Source organism: Tursiops truncatus, chromosome 9 (assembly GCF_011762595.2).
Source record: "Tursiops truncatus isolate mTurTru1 chromosome 9, mTurTru1.mat.Y, whole genome shotgun sequence".
In the NCBI taxonomy this organism is placed as follows: Eukaryota; Metazoa; Chordata; class Mammalia; order Artiodactyla; family Delphinidae; genus Tursiops; species Tursiops truncatus.
Genome location: NC_047042.1, coordinates 16648582 through 16668140, shown reverse-complemented (window position 1 = coordinate 16668140; position 19559 = coordinate 16648582). Strand labels below are relative to the sequence as shown.

At 44.2% G+C, this 19559-nt stretch overlaps 1 pseudogene; it reads right to left on the bottom strand.

Moving 5' to 3' along the window:
* Positions 1–18460: 18460 nt before the first annotated feature.
* Positions 18461–19131, bottom strand: LOC117313550 (ret finger protein-like 4A-like protein 1; annotated as a pseudogene).
* Between the last annotated feature and the right edge of the window lie 428 nt (positions 19132–19559).

Here is a 19559-nt window from a genome sequence, read left to right as displayed (position 1 = left end):
TTACGGGCTCTAGAGCGCACGCTCAGTAGTTGTGGCGCATGGGCTTAGTTGCTCTGCAGCATGTGGGATCTTCCCGGACCAGGGCTCGAACTTGTGTCCCCCGCATTGGCAGGCAGATTCTTAACCACTGCACCACCAGGAAAGTTCCTGTCTACTGATTTTTAATAATTCATACCCAGGTCCCACCAGCAGAAACTCCACATGCATACTGAGTCTGATTTTAGCAATATTTTTCTCTAATAAACTTAACCAAGTAATTGTTTTTGGTTGGAATAAATTTAAAAATAGGAATATAATTTTATAACTTTTAAATTGTATTCATGTATTTTGATTTAGCAGTTTGCTTCCCTGCTGCCCAAAGAATTCAACAACGTTAAAATATGCTGTTACACAAAAGACTTATGGGGGCACAACACTCTCTGACATAAATCGCAGCAGTATCTTCTTTGACCCACCTCCTAGAGTAATGAAAATAAAAACAAAAATAAACAAATGGGACCTAAGGAAACTTAAAGCTTTTGCACAGCAAAGGAAACCATCAACAAAACGAAAAGACAACCCACAGAATGGGAGCAAATATTTGCAAACAAAGCGACTGACAAGGGATTAACCTCCAAAACATACAAACAGCTCATGCAGCTCTATATCAAAAAAACAAACGACCCAATCAAAAAATGGGCAGAAGTCCTAAATAGACACTCTTCCAAAGAAGACATACAGATAGCCAAAAAGCACACGAAAAATGCTCAACATCACTAGTTATCAGAGAAATGCATATCATAACAATAATGAGGTTATCACCTCACACTTGTCAGAATGGCCATCATCAAAAAGTCTACAAACAATAAATGCTGAAAAGGGTGTGGAGAAAAGGGAACCCTCTTGCACTGTTGGTGGGAATGTAAATTAGAAACAGCCACTGTGCAGAACAGGACGGAAGTTCCTTAATAAAAACAAAAATAGAACTACCATATCATCCAGCAATCTCACTCCTGGGTGTATATCTGGAGAAAACAGTAATTTGAAAAGATATGTGCACCCCAGTGTTCACTGCAGCACCATTTACAATAGCCAGGATATGGAAGCAACCTAAATGTCCATTGACAGAGGAATGGATAAAGATAATGTGGTACATATATACAATGGAATATTAGCCATAAAAGAGAACAAAATAATGCCATTTGCAGCAACATGGATGGACCTAGAGATGATCATATTAAATGAAGTAAGTCAGGCAGAGAGAGACAAATATCATATGCTATCACTCATACGTGGAATCTAATTTTTTTAAAAAAATGGTACAAATGAACTTATTTGCAAAATAGAAACAGACTTACAGATATCGAAAACAAACTTCTGGTTACCAAAGGGGAACCATGGGGGAGGGGATAAATCAGGAGCTTGGGATTAACATACACACATTACTGTATAGAAGATAGATAACCAGCAAGGACCTACTGTATAGCACAGGGAACTCTGCTCAATATTCTGTGATAACCTATATGAGAAAAGAATCTGAAAAAGAATGAATATATGTATATATGTATAACTGAATCACTTTGCTGTACACCTGAAACTAACACAACATTGTAAATCAACTATATACCAATAAAAATTTTTTAATGAAATAGAAAAGACTCATGGGGGATTTAATAGCAAATTCCATACTTTGCCACCCATACACAGTCACCCACTCTTCCAATCTGAGACTATCTCCATGGCCCTCCAGTCCATATATTGACTGGTAGTTGCTCAAGCATCTCCACTTCACACAGCCCCTTCACACTCATTACCAAGCCCATGAGTAGATTTCTAGTGAGGATAACTCCTGGGAAATGGTATGAAATAATGGGCAGAGCTGAAACAAAATAACCTAGAGGAAAATAAAAACCCCCTCCGTATCGTGTCCCCCGGGTCCTCCCTACCTCATACCCTGGCTGCTTCACTGCCTGGCTCAGTAGGCCTGAGCTTACGGCCCGCGCTGGCCTCCCGCAGGTGAGCCGGGGGAGCTGACACGCCACTCCTCGGTCTCCTGAGGGCTCCCAAGGCCCTGCTGGCCCCCCGACCCTGACTCTAAACACCCAGGCCCCAGTGGTGGCCAGAACTGTTCTCACTGCACTGACCTATCTATCCTCAGACACCCATTGTCCAGACACCTCCTCCAGGCGGGTTCTGTTGACAAGAAAAGTGTTGGTTTGCAAAAACAAATAAGACATTAAGTATAAGCTAATAACCTTGAGCTTTTCATTTCCTTTTCCTTTTTTTCTGGCTGCACCACACGGCTTATGAAATCTTAGTTCCCCGAACAGGGATCGAACCTGGGCCCCCAAACTATTAATTTTTTAAAGGAAAAACAAACTAAAAAAAAAAAAATGGTGATTCCATCTCACTCATTATATCTCATTCTCCACTAAGAAGAATGTTCAAGTTTTACTATCAGGCTGGGGACTCAAATTAGGACATCTTTCTAAGGAAAATTTCCAGAATGTCATGACTTGGGAGAGTTAAATTTTTTGCACATTTTGATTTCTTGCCATAAATACAGGGAGAAATGAAGTAGTCAGAAATTTTCATCACTTTAAAATAAAGTGACCAATTACTATATAACTTGTTTAATATATTTGTTTATAAAATTTTCTAAATAAACAGGAAAATATTAGTGTTTCTTTGGATGAATTTTAACAACTGTCAATGACAAGGTTTTTTTGGAGAGACCTTGGACCCGTGAGGAGTCCAAGAATGTTTATTTTGCTGTCATTGTGTAGTCACTGAAATATATCAGTTCAAAGAATTGTCATATGTCAGCAAGTGGTTGGATCTTTTTGGGTTTAAAAGCAGAAAGTAGTTTTGGTTTCTCCATCACCATCCTATCAGTAGCTACCTAATCTTGCTTTCTGATGTTATGCAGGAAATGGATGTTTTTAGATAACAAACTCATACATGCTCGCATTTTTCCTCCTTTGATCCCTCACCTCTCTGCTGCTTTGTGATGTCAAAACACCCCAAAGCTTTGATTCGAATGGTGTCAAAACATAATGACACGCAGGACTGAATCAGCTCATGAATCCTCAAATTCAAAAGTCATTCCATCTTAGCCACACATCCAGCATTTGTGACTCAGCACAGTGAATCACAGGGCAGGGAAGTGAGAGCCACCCAAGAGTTCTTTTTTATGCTATCGGCTGTTTCTGAAGAATTGTAGAGATCTGAATGCAAAGTGTGCCTACAAAGTACTTAAATGGACTTTTTCTTCCCTACAACACGTTAGAAATTATAAAATCAACCACCTTCAGAGCAGTTTGCTCACTAAAATTTAAAAAGGAGGCGTGTTTTTAAAATTTACTTCCAACAAACAGCTGCAGAAAACACTTTATTAAGTTTATTATTATTTTATTAACTGCATAGTTTTCTTCTCTTTCTTCTTTTTTTTTTTTTTTGGCCATGTGGCTTGCGGAATCTTAGTTCCCTGAACAGGGATCGAACCCAGGCCCCAGCCGTGAAAGCACCAAGTCCTAACCACTGGACCGCCAGGGAATTCCCTTAAATTCAGAGTTTATTAACCATATTGTTAACCCAGCACATGTTACCTGAGTCTGGTGGGGTTTTTTTTTTTTCTGATTTCCTCTTCTCTCATCCCTTTGCTCCACTAACTGGACCCCAGTACTCGCTTATACAGCTCCCTCCCCATCATCACCAACCCTCCACATCTTCCCCCTCTACCACTCAGCCCTAGAGAGGGCTGCCCCAGGGCTGTCATAATCCGAGAAAGCTCCTGGGATTGCAAATTTAAGGGGGTCAGGAAAGCCTTACACAGAGAACCGGGGAAGACAGAGTAGTTCATGTGAATCCATCCATGGGCTCCAAATAGGTAAGAAAGTGGCTAACAAGTGTAAATGGAAAGTGCTAAAATTCACATCTCTCCCAAGCAGCCAATTCTCTAGAAGAACTACCTTCTTTTCAACAATTTGTTCACTCCATATTGTCCTGCCAATCTTTCCATTGTTCACGATTTCATCTTTCCGTTGTTATTTCCCTGAGCTTTGGCCAGCCCTCATCGCTCAACACATCCAAAAAAATTGGAGTAAATTCCATTGTTCATCTTTGTATGTGCTGGGGATCACCAAGATAAAAGAAGAAATTCACTAAGACTAGAAAACAAACTTTTAACAGATCTACTGCTAATCAGAAAACCCAAGCCAACAGAGGGAGATTCCACAACCAGATGGTGTGATACAGCTGCACAGCCTAGGGACCTCGTTCCTCTTTACTGCTGATGTACGTGCCCACATCTTATTTTACATGTCACCTGGTACCAGTATGGACTTTTCTGGAACTTCAAACAACATGCATAGACCTAAATCATGATTTATAAATGCAAAAAGCAGCAACAGGGACTTCCCTGGTGGCACAGTGGTTAGGAATCCGCCTGCCAATGCGGGGGACACAGGTTCGAGCCCTGGTCCGGGAGAATCCCACAAGCCTTGGAGCAACTAAGCCCATGCACCACAACTACTGAGCCTGCGCGCTAGAGCCCACGTGCCGCAACTACTGAAACCCATGCGCCTACAGCCCGTGCTCCGCAACAAGAGAAGCCACCACAATGAGAAGCCCGTGCACCGCAATGAAGAGCAGCCCCCTCTCGCCGCAACTAGAGAAAGCCCGCGTGCAGCAATGAAGACCCAACACAGCCAAAAGTAAATAAAGTAATTTTAAAAAATAATAAAGCAACAGCTCATTCTTCCCAAGAAGTGCTTCTATAACAGGTAAATGAAACAAGCAGTTTTTGCTTTGCTCTCACCCTAAATGGTGGCTTATGATTCTGTGGAAAAGTGATCAGTTCCCAAGGCAGGAGAGACACTAGAATAACATCACAGGGGAGGCCTGTCACCACAGTCACTTCACGTTACAGCAGTCCTCTGTTTTCATCAAGGGACGAGGGCACCCATGCTTTTCAAAAGCCCATTTTTAACATGGGCAGATCCTGACTCTAACAGATCCCGATCAGGCACCGACGTGGAGGGTGAAATCATCGGGTCTGCCTGCCCTGCAGATGCCGTAGCTCAGCGTACCCTGGTTCCTCTCTGTGACTGGGCTCCGTGCGGAAGAAGGCGGCTTCTGTTGTTCAGTACTTTACAACAGCGACTGAGGATTTTTCACTGACTTGTGCTTAGGACTGAACCATGCTCAGTTGAGAACAATTAAATTCCATGTTGACCTTTGCACCACAGGTTTCAAATGGTGTCCAGATAAAAGTGCAGAGTGATTCTGGCATTAATTAACTATCTTCCTTCACAACACTCCCAGCCAAGCATGTTCTCCTCCTTTTGCAAATCCATTTTCTTTTGTTGCCAAGTGCTAGGTAACCCTCCGTTCATTCACTCCCCAAATATTTACTGAGCATATACTAGGTATCGACACTGTTCTAGGCTCAGAAAAGAATATAAGCACCAATACAAACCATGGAACTTGCATTCCACCAGGGTGACATACAGAATAACCCATGAACGTAATAAATAAGTACATCATAGAGCATGTGAGAATCTAAAACATGCTCTAAAAAAATCTAGTAGGGTGAGAAAGATCCAGGATGCTAGACAAGGTCTGGAATTTTAAACAGGGTGGTCAGGGAGGCCTCACTGAGAAGATGACATTTAAGCAAAGATTTGAAGGCAAGGAGGGAAGAAGACATGGGGTGACTTGAGAAAAGGGTAGGTCAGGCAGAGGGAGCATCAGGTCAGGCTGAGGTTATGAGGGGGATGTGTTCAAGGAAGAGGAGAGGGAAAAGGAGGGGAGAGGAAGACGGAACAGCCAGGAAGGTGGCCAAGGTGGTTCCCGGACTCAGCAGGGCCACATAAGGACTTTGGCTTTTTCTCTGAGTGAAGCAGAGAGCCTCTGTAGGGTTCAAGGAGAAGAAGGACCTGATCTGGCTGACGTGTCACATGGACCACTCAGCTGCTGCCTTAGAAACAGGCTGCAGGGATGGGCGAGTAGGCAGAGACTGAGCCGTCATCTGGGCAGTGTGGTGTGGACCAGTGGTCGCAGTGGGGGTGGAAAGAAGGGCTCAGACTCCAAATACCTTCTGAAGGGAGAGTCAACACCAATCCCTGAGGACTGTGAGAGAAAGACAGGCTGACACCAGGGTATTGGCCTGAGCAGGTGAGGATGGGGGAGCAGGTGCAGAGGTGACAGCAAGAGTTCAGGTTTGGCTATGTCAAGTAGAGACATCCTAGAGAGCCAAGTGAAGAGACTGAGGAAGCAAGTGGATATCAGCTTATCCTTCAAGGGAAAGATCCAGGCTGGAGACATCAACGTGAGGTCTGGGTCATACGTAAATCCATGAGCCTGGCTGAGATCACGCAGGGAGCGAGTGTAGATGGAGAAGACAAGAGGTCTCAAGTCCAAAGCCCTGGGCATCCCAGAGGCTGGGAGAAGAGGAGGTACCAGCCAAGGAGACTGAGAAAAATGAATCAGTGAGATAAAAGGAAAACAGTGCAGCATCCTGGAAGATGAGTGAAGGAAGTTGTTTCTAGAAGGAGAGTGATCAACTGTGTCAAATGTCACTAACAGATCGTATGAAATGGATACCACAACTGACCATCAGCCATCACATCTTAAAGGTTTTGGTAACCTTGACATGAGAACTTTGGGGAGAGGGGTCAAAAACTTGACTGGAAAGGATTTAAGAGCAGGCAGAGAGAGGAACTGGAGACAGATGCATAGACAATTCTGGAAGCACTGTGCTGTGGGAAGCAGCAGAGATAGTAGAGCTCCATGGAGAGAGCCACTAGTGGATGTGGTGCCTAGAAAGGTTTTTTATATAATTAATAGAAGAGAAATATGAATCTGTTTGCACGGTGACAACAATGATCCAATAGCGAAGAGGAAAATGATGACAGAGGAGAGAGTGTTTCCCAGCAGCATTAGGAGTCCACCCAGCGTCTACGTTCATGAATTTTAAATGAGAAGAGTCCACGTGGCTATTTTTCTCCAGCCACATTTGGCTGCCCGGGTTCAAGCACTAAGTAGGTGGAGAGCTTGATTTCCCCAGGGTGTGGCTTAACCAAGAAAGTTCAACAAAGTGAGAGTTGCGACGAGCGGGCAAGGGAGCGATTCTAGTGAGATACCGTGGCATTGGAGCTGGGTCCGGAGGGCGGAGGGCATCGGCGAGCACACAGGATAAGATTACAGGTCCTGGTGGAAGTGAAGGATTGCCGGAGATGGGATGTATAGGTTACATTTGTGTCCTCTCAGATTCTATATGGTGAAGTCCTAGTATCTCAGAATGTGACCTTATTTGGAAATAGCGTCACAGCCAATGTCATTAGTTACATTAAGGTGAGGTCGTATTGGAATAAGGTAAGCCCCTAAATCCAACATGACTGGTGTCTTCACAGAAATGAAGGTTTGGACACAGACACACACAGGGAGAACGCCACGTGAACATGAAGGCAGAGACTAGAGTGATGTGTCTATAAGGCAAGGAAGACCGAGGATTGCCAGCAAAACACCAGAAGCCAAGGGAAGAGGCATGGAACAGATTCTCCCTCACAGCCCGCAGAAGGAATCCACCTGCTGACGCCTTGATCTTGGACTTCCAACCCCTCGAACTGTGTGAGAAGAAATGTCTATTGTTTAAGCCACCCTGTTTGTGGTGACTTGTTACACAGCCCTGGCAAATAGGGTGCTAGAGGGTGTGCCCTGGGAAGAGAGGAGGTGGGGCCAGAGAGTGGGGTGCATGTATGGCAATTGTGGAGGGCATACGGGGATGGGCAAGGACAGGGTCTGGAGGGACCATGGGAGTGACGAAAGGTGAAGGGCCAGGGGAATGGCGAGACGATCTATGTGCATATTGAAACTGCCAAGAATCAAGACAGGAATAGGACTGTGGCCACCAGGCAGGAGCACAGAGGAAGGACCTTGAGGTGGTGGATGTCAGCAAAACGAGAGGAACGCGTGACATTACCTGACGACCTGACATTCAAGGCAAGACGTTTTTAGGGAGGAAAGAGAATGATCCAGAATTGGCAATGAGGAGTGAAAAGGAAATGCATCCCACCTCTAAGTCTCATGGCACAAAACTGTGGTGGAGAAAACCAGGGTCACCACGTGACAGGAGTGCAGGAGAACAGGAAGACAATGTTTTCAGCAAAGAGCCAGGTCTCCATCAGAGCAAGACGGTGGCGGGAACCTCCAGGGATGAGGTGGAGGCTATCGGCTTTTGCTAAGAATGGACCGTGAGCTTCAGCAGGCCCAGAAGACGGCAGGGTAGAGGGAGGGTAGGAGATGTCCTCCTCTATGTTCATGACTAATGCTGATCCAGTTGGACTAATTACTTCCTTTGTCTGAAACCTGTATACTTGCCAGCATGTTAAATGTAATAAAAAGCCAATATAATAAATATCCAGTTTCCAGCTGTAATTACTCAAACACTTTTTCTCAGAGAACCCTCATCACCTCCATGTTCTGGCTGTAGCTAATTCTGTTCCAGTACCTACTTCCTTTTTTTTTTTAATTTTTGGCTGCGTTGGGTCTTTGTTGCTGCATGTGAGCTGTCTCTAGTTGGGACAAGTGGGGGCTACTTCGTTGCAGTGTGTGGACTTCTCACTTCGGTGGCTTCTCTTGTTGCAGAGCATGGGCTCTAGGTGCACAGGCTTCAGTAGTTGTGGCGCACGGGCTTAGTTGCTCCGTGGTATGTGGGTTCTTCCTGGACCAGGGCTCGAACCCGTGTCTCCTGCATTGGCAGGCGGATTCTTAACCACTGCGTCACCAGGGAAGGCCAGTACCTGTTTCTTACACAGCTAGAAGCAGTAGTGAAGCTTGGCTTTTTTTCTGGGACTCATAGAAATCACGGCTGCTGCGGCTGCCTGTTCCTTCCCTGAAAAGCATTCTTTCTCTTTGCTGCAATGGAGATGGGGTTCAGAGGAAGAAGAAACCAAACTCCCAGGTGAGTGTCTCCTAAGAGACTCCTACCATCCTCTAACATAGGCATCATCCTGGCATATTCTACTCTGTAGTTATTTTGGGGATCTCTGCACTGACATGTCCTTTCCCACAATAGCTCAGAATTGATTGATTTCATGCCCACTTAGGATGGACCACGAAAGGGCAGACTTTATACCTAATTTACGAAACCTCACAGAAACTTTAAAAAAGCTGAGGGTTGCGTCTTTATGGGTCATTCATTTATTCATTCAACAAATATTTACTAGACAGTGGCAGGAAATCATTAAGCATGGTGTCAATAAACAAACTGATATGTAATATAAGATCCAGTAGTGACAAGTAAGATGAAGAAAGATAAAGCAGAATAAGAGGGTAGAAAATGCATGCAGGGAGTAATATGTTGGTACCAGTCAGTGTTCCTTTCTTCACGTCTACATGGTAAACCCCTATCGCACTGCAACCGATTTCAAATGATTTCAGAGGATTTCGTGCAGCTGGCTTGTTGTTCTGTCTGGGACATCAGAGGCTGTAAAAAGTCACCACCACAAGTGTAGCCTCTTCAGCTTTGTTGATCTAGAAATCCAACTCTGCCCATTCACCCAAGGCGGATCAGACTCTGGGGAGCTGTTTCCAGCTAATCATACAAAAGGAGACACTTCTTTAAATCAGAACGTTAATTTCTTGATCTATAATAGGCACCATATCTGATCTATAATAGGCACCATATCTGACCAGAGCAAAGGCAGGCTCTGCTCTTTGCTCAGGTATGTCTTTCTAGCAGGGAAATCCTCTTAGAAAAACACATTATGCTGTATTCAAATGTTTGATTACCATGACAACCCATAGGGACCCTCCTGCATGGACCTGGGCCTGGAGGTGTGTGATTAGAAGAGCAGACTGTGATTTTGTGTGATTAGGAAAAGGCACCCTTCCTTCTGGTGGATGCAGGCCCACATTAGGTTGACAAGGAGAAGGTGGGCTAGATTTCAGCCCCGACTCATTTTTTAGGGTAGGTGTTGTTGTGCAGTATACAACCTGGACAACTGTATATAGCAGACCAAATGGAAGCAGTAAATTAAAACAAAAGTAGTTGGGTATCTTAAGGAATATTTCCGTTAAAGTATGTGGTATGGGGTATCAAGAAGAGTGAATGTCATGAAATGATCCCTTTTACACCTGCCAGCCTGTGTGAAACACGTAAAAAATCAATGTTTCTTTCCCTAATCTACTTATAAAATAATTGATCCAACTGTGAACAGGCCTTTTTTTTTTTAAATGGTTGAAAATATTTTAAAGCCATTCTGGAAAGTGTTCACATTTCCACACTCTATCTCACTGCAAGAAAAAGTTCAGGCAACTTCACTTCTGTGGGAGAGGCTAGAATCCCAGAGAGAAAGAGATTAGATAGCCTGGGTTTGCCCCTCCCCGCCAATAGAATTAGGCCTCACCGATCCCCCACCCAGTCAGAGGACCCGCAGCGGGCAGGCTCGGAAGGGCTGCATCAAGTTTCGTCCTGTCTCACAGGTCTGACCCGCTCCCTCACTGGGCCCGCAGGGTGGCCAAGCCCAAGGTCACATTTCCTTTCCTTTCTCCTCCATTTGTCCTCCTTCCCCGGTCCTTGGCTTGAAGGACAGTTTCTTGATCAGAAGAAATCGATTCTAAGGCGATAATCATTTGAAAACATTGATCAGGTCTGCCCTTAACGTTCATGGGACGTGAGGCAAGAATCCGATGAAGACCTACAAACGTAAAACTTCTACATATTTAGAAGTTATAATCCATGCTAACAAGCTGTTGAATGAAACATGTTCTATTATTCTTCCTGATAAATGCACCTTCAAAGGGAAGCTGAATGCCAGGCATAGGAATGCAGCAGTACAGGGAGGGCCAGCTCCCAGCCCACAGCCCACACCGTCCCACAGCTAGCCCTCCATGCGGGCTTCCTCCAGCCACTAGCGGGTGTGGCAGCTCACACAGCCAAGCTCCATCCACAGCCCCACCAAGAGCTGCCCCCAGCCACCAGTAAGGCCGAAGGCTGCCTACAGCAGGGTGCGCCCTCTGGAGCTCAGACCAGGGAGGAAGCTTGTGTAGAGCCTGGGAGCCGGCTCAGTGCCATTTGGGCAGAAAATTCCAGGGGCCCAGTTCCCAGATCATGGTCTAGAAAGTTTGTCCTAGGCTCCAGCTGGTATATCCCCTTAAGCTCACTGATTCCCCATCACATGGCCAGAACAGGGTCCTCTAGACCAAGGACCCGAAAGCAGGAGCCCTTTGGCCTGGATCTCAAGGTGGTACTGTCACTGACTAATTTTCATCCTAGCCACTTCAATTGTGCATCTAATCTTCTCAAAGTGTGGTCCAGAAGAAGCCTGTTAAAACGTAAATTCCTGAGCCTTAACCCAGACCTATGAATCAGATTATCTGGACGTTGTTTCCAGGAATCAACATTTTAAAACACTCTTCCTAAATGACTCTTAAAAGTTGAGAACCGCTATCAAACAACCAGGGCCCTGCCTTTCACATGGAATCCATCAACTCTATCCCCCAAAAGCTGGGCCCCTGAAGGAGCTGATGAACTGCTCTCCATTCTAGAGACGTTACCATCTAGATAACCCTGTTGGTCTTCAGAAGCTAAGGCCAGACTCTTCATTACGGTGTTACATAAACACTGCCCACACTGTACTCTCCAGTTCCAAGAACACCATGACCTAATTCCTGGCAAGTTGCAATGTGATTGAGTAGGCTGCAATTTCCTTCTAGCCAGCTTCCTGGGAACCATGATCTCTTGATGAGGATCCTGGAAACATGCATGGTTTCCCAGTGGTAGTGGGGCAATTTTTAAATTATCATTAAACTCTGTGCGTTTTAATTCCTGTCACCCTTTCTTTTCACCCACCATTCAGCAGTCATTGGGCACTTTCTGTGTACATCACCCTCAGGGTAGAATCATCCAGGCAGAACAAAAGCCATGGGTTATGAGCTACCAGGAAGACTTTGGTTCATCTATAGCAGAGACTGCGGTCTGCAGGGCATGGCTTTCTATAGTAAGTGGCATGTGTCTGAGAGAGGAAAAGAGGCTTTCTCCTTTTTAAAATATTTTAAATACTAGAGGCTTAATTTAAATATCAAGATCCAAAGCCCATGGATTCAGAGAACCTTATACATAAACCACTGATGGGAGAAGAATGTAAATGCTGACTAAAAGTAAGTAGAAATGTAATGAATGGGGGGGGGGAAAATCATAGCGGATATGACTGGGATTCAGACACTGGTAAGTCCCTGAGAAAGTCCCCAGCTCTCCATCCCCAACACCAAGTTCTGAAGAAGACATGGGGAACAACAGGTTAGATATCCAGATAGAAACCCAGATGGGTCCATGGAGAGCTCTGAAGGAGAAGGACCAGAGCCTGGCTTCCTAGTGAGATGCATGCTTCCTGAGAGTCTGCAAGCTTCATAGAAAAACCCTATGTCCAACATGGCACCTGAGTGAGAGATGAGCAATGGTCAAGGCAAACAGCCAAGCAGATGGGCCTCAGAGAGCCCCGCACACCCCAGCAGGGCACAAGAGGTGGAACTAAGAGGTGCTACATGCCTGGAAAGGGCACTCGGCACAGAAGAGGTCCCTGATTGGTAGGGAACTCAGGATATATGAATGTGACAACTGAAGGCCATGATGGGGCCAGAGACAACACCGTTCATGCAGCAGGAAGAGATGAGATGCCCAAGACTGGGTGGGACAAGCCGCACCTCAGCAGAGGCCAGCAGGGACAGAAACGACCTCATCCCACCCCACCCCCTTGGTATAGCTGGGACAAAAGAAGAATGAGGATTGAGGGAATCTGAGTTTCAAACTTGAAGCAAATGAATCATATTATTAAGCTTCTATTACTGCCATTAGAACTAGAAGGCAAAGTTAGATTTCATTACAGAGAAACAGACTACATATCTGCACACCTGGCTTACACAGTCTGACACTGTAACATAGATAAAATATCCAACCTTCCACATAAGCAACAAATCCCTTGGACCTAGTCTGTTCTGTGTTTGGCTATTTCCAGACCAGTGGGTGTCCATTTTTACCAGCTTCCTTTTGAGAAGAACTATTTCTGGACCCTCAGATTCCTGAATCCAGATTCTGGGGCTATACCCCATTTGAAGCCCTATTTGAGGCTTGTCATACCTTCCACATCCTTACACATAGCCCTCAAACATCTTGCAAGTATGTGTCCTTGCCGTGTCAGGGCTGAGATTTGATTTTACCCTGCCTACAAGCGAATAAGTTGACCTGTTACTATTTCATGGCTGCTGGCAGAAAACAAGAGGCTCCTGGGTCAAAGACAAAGGGCTTTGTTACTCACAGCACAGTAAGAAGCATGAGTATCAGTATATTTGCCTCGGTTCCCATTGCCCTCAAGATCCACAGAGGCAATATGGTGGTCCTTGATAGATAATACGCAGTAGGTTTGTGTCACAACCGAGTTTGAAAAATCCATATTTTTATAGCAAACAGTAAGCAAGACTTACTGCTTGGGGGCTTTTTACCTGATCTCTCAAAGTTACCAGCTGCATACACAACCCTGAGAAATGGTCCAGGTAAAAGAGTGGTCAGGGCCTTGCAGACTTGGTATACCCAGCATGATGTGTAGGAATAGAAGAGGCCCAAAGAGAACGGTCTTTCCCAACATACAGGAGAGGAAACCTAGTGACTCAGGACACAACATAGTAGTATGGGCAAAGTTCCAAACTAGGAGCCTGAAGGACCTGGGCTCTATCCGTTCTGCCATTTAGTGGCCATATGATGTGGTCAAAACCTAATCCTTCTAGGCCATAGCATTCTCATCTCTAAGTCAACAGTAATCACACATGTCTTGCCCACCACAAATGGTTGTTATTAAGACCAAATGAGCTACTTTGTGTGAAATCACCTTATAAACTCTAAAATACTATATACACTAAGGAATTGTTACAATTATCACAAATCCATCACCACCTTCTTTAAAAATAATTCAAATGACATCTACTTCTAATTTTTGTGCAGAGAAACATGGGATATAGATGAAAAATAGAGGAGATGATCACTGACTTTCGATTTAAGATTATATTAAGCTCTAGCTTTATTCTGTGCTGTAAACTCCTTGAGGGAATCTTGTTTGCATGTTCATCTTTGCATCTCAGCACAGTTCCAGGAACATAGTAATCATAGGAATGATAATGGAGTCTTGGTATCCAACATAATTAAACCCATCCGAAGAGAGAACCAACTTCAACATAAATCTGCTTTGTAAAGTTCATAAATAACGGATGAGGCCATGTCTCAAGGCGCTGGCCAAAAACTGAGAATTTTGAGAACTGTGTACAATTTTGTTCTTTTTTGTTACTATTTCTCCTGCTCTACTTTTCGGTCACAAGAGCTCATATCAACAGCACACCCACGTCTGCCCTTCTCTATGCTCTAAATTTTCCTGTCCACTTTTATCCCCATTAAGTCCATCATCAACAACTGTTAAAGCAGAAACTAACACACCATTGTAAGCAATTATACCCCAATAAAGATGTTTAAAAAAAATAAAAGGCAAAAAAAAACTGTAAAGATTTGACACATTAAATTATTCGTCTTCAAACTTTTTTCTCTCATACTCCCTAAAAGAATTTTGAAAAGCTATGTATCCCCTACATTTTCAAGTAGACACCTAAAATATTTCACCATAAATTTGAACAGCTTCATAATGGAAAAGGATATTAAAAAGAATATGTATATATGTGTGAATAACTGAGTTGCTTTTCTGTACAGAAGAAATTAACACAACATTGTAAATCAACTATACTTCAAAAAAAAATCTAAAACAATTTGAACAGCTTCCAAAAATGTACTTTCTAGCATATTGTAAATATTGACTTTTAAGTAAAACTTGTGTCATACCTTGTATCCAATAGACCCTAAAGGCCAAAGCAATTTGATAACCATCCTCACTCACTTAAAAATTCACAGACAAAAAAAAAAAAAATTCACAGAGAAGCTGTTTTTTGACAACTGGAAATTTTGTATCATACCTTTTTCTCCTTGATCTCATATTTTCCCAAAAGAATCTTACTAATGTAATATATTCTTATATTTGAAAGATTTTATATGATCACTCTATTAACTTCTCTACAATAACAGAAATAATTGTCCATAGGTGGAAGTTTAAACATTGTAATTTTGTATTTGTAAAGTCTTCTGGATTGAGCTATCTTTACAATGATTTTTAGTATAAAATTGACCAAAGAAATATGAATGTATAACATATTTTGAGAATTATAAAGCATAGCAAGTAAGGCTTTATTGGACAATTGTTCTAAATGAATAGATGGCTCTTTTTAACAAGTTCCCATACCTTTGGCTGTTACTGATAGAGTGACACAGGATTCAGCATCCATTCTACTCCTATTTTTCATTTTTATAGACATATGTCCTGAAAAACTTGTTAAATTAAATAAGTAATGAGAATTTTAGGCATTTTCTTTCCTTTTTTTAAATTGATATATATATATTTTTTAATGTATCCTTATATATAATCCCACTCTACCCTTGATTCATCACTACAGAGCAATCCCTTCCCTGCAGTTTCTTTGATAAACCTGTACTATACAAGACTCTAATTTAACTTTAATTTTACAGAAATCTCCTTTGAGTAACAATTACTTGTACAATTCCATATTTCTATAGTTTGTTAAAACTTTAGTCTCAACGAATCCAACCAAACACTGTTTGTTGGCAAAAGATCTGACTTGAATCTCATGCCCAGTAAATCCTCGTATAACCCCCTGAAACCCCATTCATTTCTCCCTACATCACACCTCCCAGTGACTCCTAAGTGCATGCAGGTCCCCTCATTCCCTTGCATCTCTCCTCCCACAAACACGGCCCATGACCTCCTTCCTATGGGGCTGAGAGTTTACTGGGGTGAGTGATGTGGTCAAACCTCCTGGCTGTACATTTCCCGGGACACACAGAGACCAACCCCACAGAGGAGGTGCCTCCCTGACACCATCAATCATGACCCAGAACGCAAAAGGACACACCTGTCCCCACACAATCCAGGACCCCCAGCCTCACACAGCCACACACGAGGCACCACCACAGCCAGTCACAAACGAAGCCACAGAAGGTGCCCTTGTGCTGTGACAGGAACACACATCCCAGTGCCTGTCGCCTCCTGAGCCTCTCTTCACCCACAGATGTGGGAGGATCAGTGTGGGCAGGTCAGTTTCCAGGTGATAAGACAAGCAGATACAAAGCATTCGAAAAAGACGAAAGGAGTGACTCAGAAGTCCTATTTTCCAACAACATTTCTGATGACCCAGCACTGTTTTCACTGAAACAAAATTTAAGGAGTTGTTTCTCTCTCTGGTGCCTGAGCACTTCTTGCCCCACTAGCTTCCTCATACTTTCTGGGTTTTATATCTGCTGTGACTAAAAATGCACACAATACAGTGGAAGGAGTAGGAATTCATGTGATGCTGAGTCAGCAGAGGAGTGTGTAACTCATCTCATCCCAGGTCAGCACAGAAATCAGAGCTGGTTTATGGAGACCTCCTAAGAGAATGAGAACATCCTTCTAAGAGAGCTCATTGTGTGCCCAGGACAATGGAAAAAGGGGTCAGGCACACGGCCCTGGATAGAAGGACACAGGGAGAGTTGGGGAGGGTGGGGACACGTTGGTTCCAGGAAAGAATCTCTAAACATTTTCTCAGACGTTGCCTCTCTGTCTTAGCCGTGACGACCACCTGGAGTCCTTTTCAATACTGGCCTTAGTCTGTCTGAGCTGCTAGAACAAAATATCACCCACTGGGTGGGTTATAAACAACAGAAATTTACTGCTCACAGTTCTGGAGGCTGGCAGTCCAAATCAAGGCACCAGCATTGTCCCCTTCTGGAGAGAGTTCCCTTCCTGATTTGTGGCTGGCGCCTTCTCACTGTGTCTTTACATGAGGGAAAGGGCTATGGAGCTCTCTGAGGACTCTTTTATAAGGGCACTTAGACAGTTCATGAGGTCTCCACCCTCATGACATAATCACCTCCCAAAAGTCCACATCCTAATACTGTCATCTTTGGGGGTTACATATCAATATACTAATCTGGGGGGAAAGAAACATTCAGACAATACCATGGCCCAAGGTACATTCCACTGTACTTCAAAATATAAAATGCAGTGTTGAATTACCACAGACAGCATTATTCTAATCCTATTTCCAGTTTTTAAAAAAGGTCATACACTGGTTATTTTCCAACATTCACACCATTTTGGCAGACTAGACAATTAACTGGATTTCATCTCACTACAAATTCTTTTCTCTTCCTCCTCTTGCTCCAGGTTAAAGTAGGACAATGAGGCATTTCCCCATTCAATTAGATAAAAATATGAGCAACACCTACACACACCACTTAAGAACACCCAGAATGGTGACAGAATATCTTGGCAGAAATTGTACACCCAACCCTAATATGTTAGGTCCTAAAAAATCAGTAGACCCTTTTTTACATGATTGAGAAGCTCAGTGACTCCAGCCATAAAAGGGTCATCACAGATTCCACAGTGACCCCATCCCTCTTTCCATCTTTGTCAGAGACTCCAGGGCACAGGGATTTGCAGTGAACCTCATGGGTCTGGTCCCACTCAGATACACAGCCCAGAACATTCCCACCTTCTACCTGTCCAGCCAGGGCATGAATGGGGCAGCTCAGGACAAGGCAGGGTGAGTACCTGTCCTGCCTAATGGTGCTAACACAGCTCTGAGTTCCTCTCCTGCTGGGGAGCCCTTCTCTCCTGTTTTCTGCCCTGAGGTTGAACAGAAGGAAGCATTCACCTGCCTGGACTTGGCTCCAGAGCTTTGTACAGGGAAGTGTCAATCAGGATGGGCCACAGTTATAGGGACAGGGTCCCTGGACCTCATCTCCCCACAGAGGTGCCATTATCACATCATCTGTAGTATAGGTGACACTGTCTGCATGGAGAGTCTGGGGCATCTCCAATGAGGAGCAAATCTTTTCCCCAGTGCAAATCACCCTCATCCATGTCTGGATTAGCGACGACTCCTGGCAATTATTGAGAAGATCTACGTGAGCAGCTGAGCAGAGGGCACAGAAAGTATTTTATGCTCCCAGTTGGAGAATCCAGGTTTAGAATGAAAGTCATAACTTGGGGGAGGGGACACTCAAAGTGCACCAGGGGCTCCCATCACTGTGTTTCCCGTTGGGCGTTTTCCTCCATGGTCTCACTTTTCCAAACTGTTCCAAAGTCTCTTCACCCTGATCATTAGCACACCATCCAAAGGCTGGACTTTCCCCTGAGATTAAGTTCCACAACCCTTGATATTTATGGTCTCAGGTCTGTTTAATCTGGAAAATACCTCCTTTGAAGCCAGTGTTTCCTTCCTCAAAATCCTCAGGTCTCTGTTGTGTCCACATGACTCTGTAAGGAGATCATAATTTGTTCTAAGACACACACGGATCTCTCTCCTTGAGTCTCTCATTGGACCATCAGCCTGTCCTTGTGTTCTGGGCAGTTATTGCCAGAAAGAACCATTCTTTGAGGACAGCAGAAGGCACAGTGTGGGCAGAGAAGACATCTCCATTTCTCAAGCTCACAGTCCAGAAGCCAAGATCTGGAGTCAGTTGAGTCTTCCCTTGTCAATGCACAGATTCTTTCCAAATGCCCACATCCCATTCTTGGCTGGACCCCACGTCCACCTCCCAGTAATGGCGGCCAGAGGTGAACAGAGGGAATCCCAGGACACAAGTTGTATGGTTGAATCTCTCAGGTCAGGACCTTTTCTTCTGCTTGAAAAACCCACAACAGACAGTTTTCAGGTCCTCAAAAATGATGAGGTACTTGTCGGCTGTGTCAACATCCAAGGTCACATCCACTTGGAACTTCCGCATCCTTGGGTTCATCTGGAGGACAGCTCTCAGCTGGGGCCCTGACTCCTTAACCTTTGAAACCAGAGCTCAGAGCTTGAGAGCACACCTGAGGTCATTCTTTTTGAGACCACAGAGCAGTTGGGGCACAATAAACCCTCCCCATCAGGCTCCTTCTGCAGTGAATCGAAGCACTGGAAGCAGCAGACATATTCACATTTCAGGTACACGCGGTTTTCAAGATAAGTCAGGCAAACCATACATTTACTTGCTTCTTTAAAGTGTTCAGCCATGGGTCCTCTCTGCTCAACTAGGTCCAGCTGCTTCCCCTGACAGCTCAGTTCTAGGCATTTTCCTATGGAAATGCCACTGTGCTATTTGAATGCCTTCTTAATTACAAGTCAAAAAGAGCAGTGATCTATTATCAAAAAAAATATTTTTTTTTTTAAAGAAGATGTTGGGGGTAGGAGTTTATTAATTAATTTATTTATTTTTGCTGTGTTGGGTCTTCGTTTCTGTGTGAGGGCTTTCTCTAGTTGTGGCAAGCCGGGGCCACTCTTCATCGTGGTGCGCAGGCCTCTCACTGTCGCGGCCTCTCTTGTTGCGGAGCACAGGCTCCAGACGTGCAGGCTCAGTAGTTGTCAGTAGTCAACAGGCTCACGGGCCTAGTTGCTCCACGGCATGTGGGATCCTCCCAGACCAGAGCTCGAACCCGTGTCCC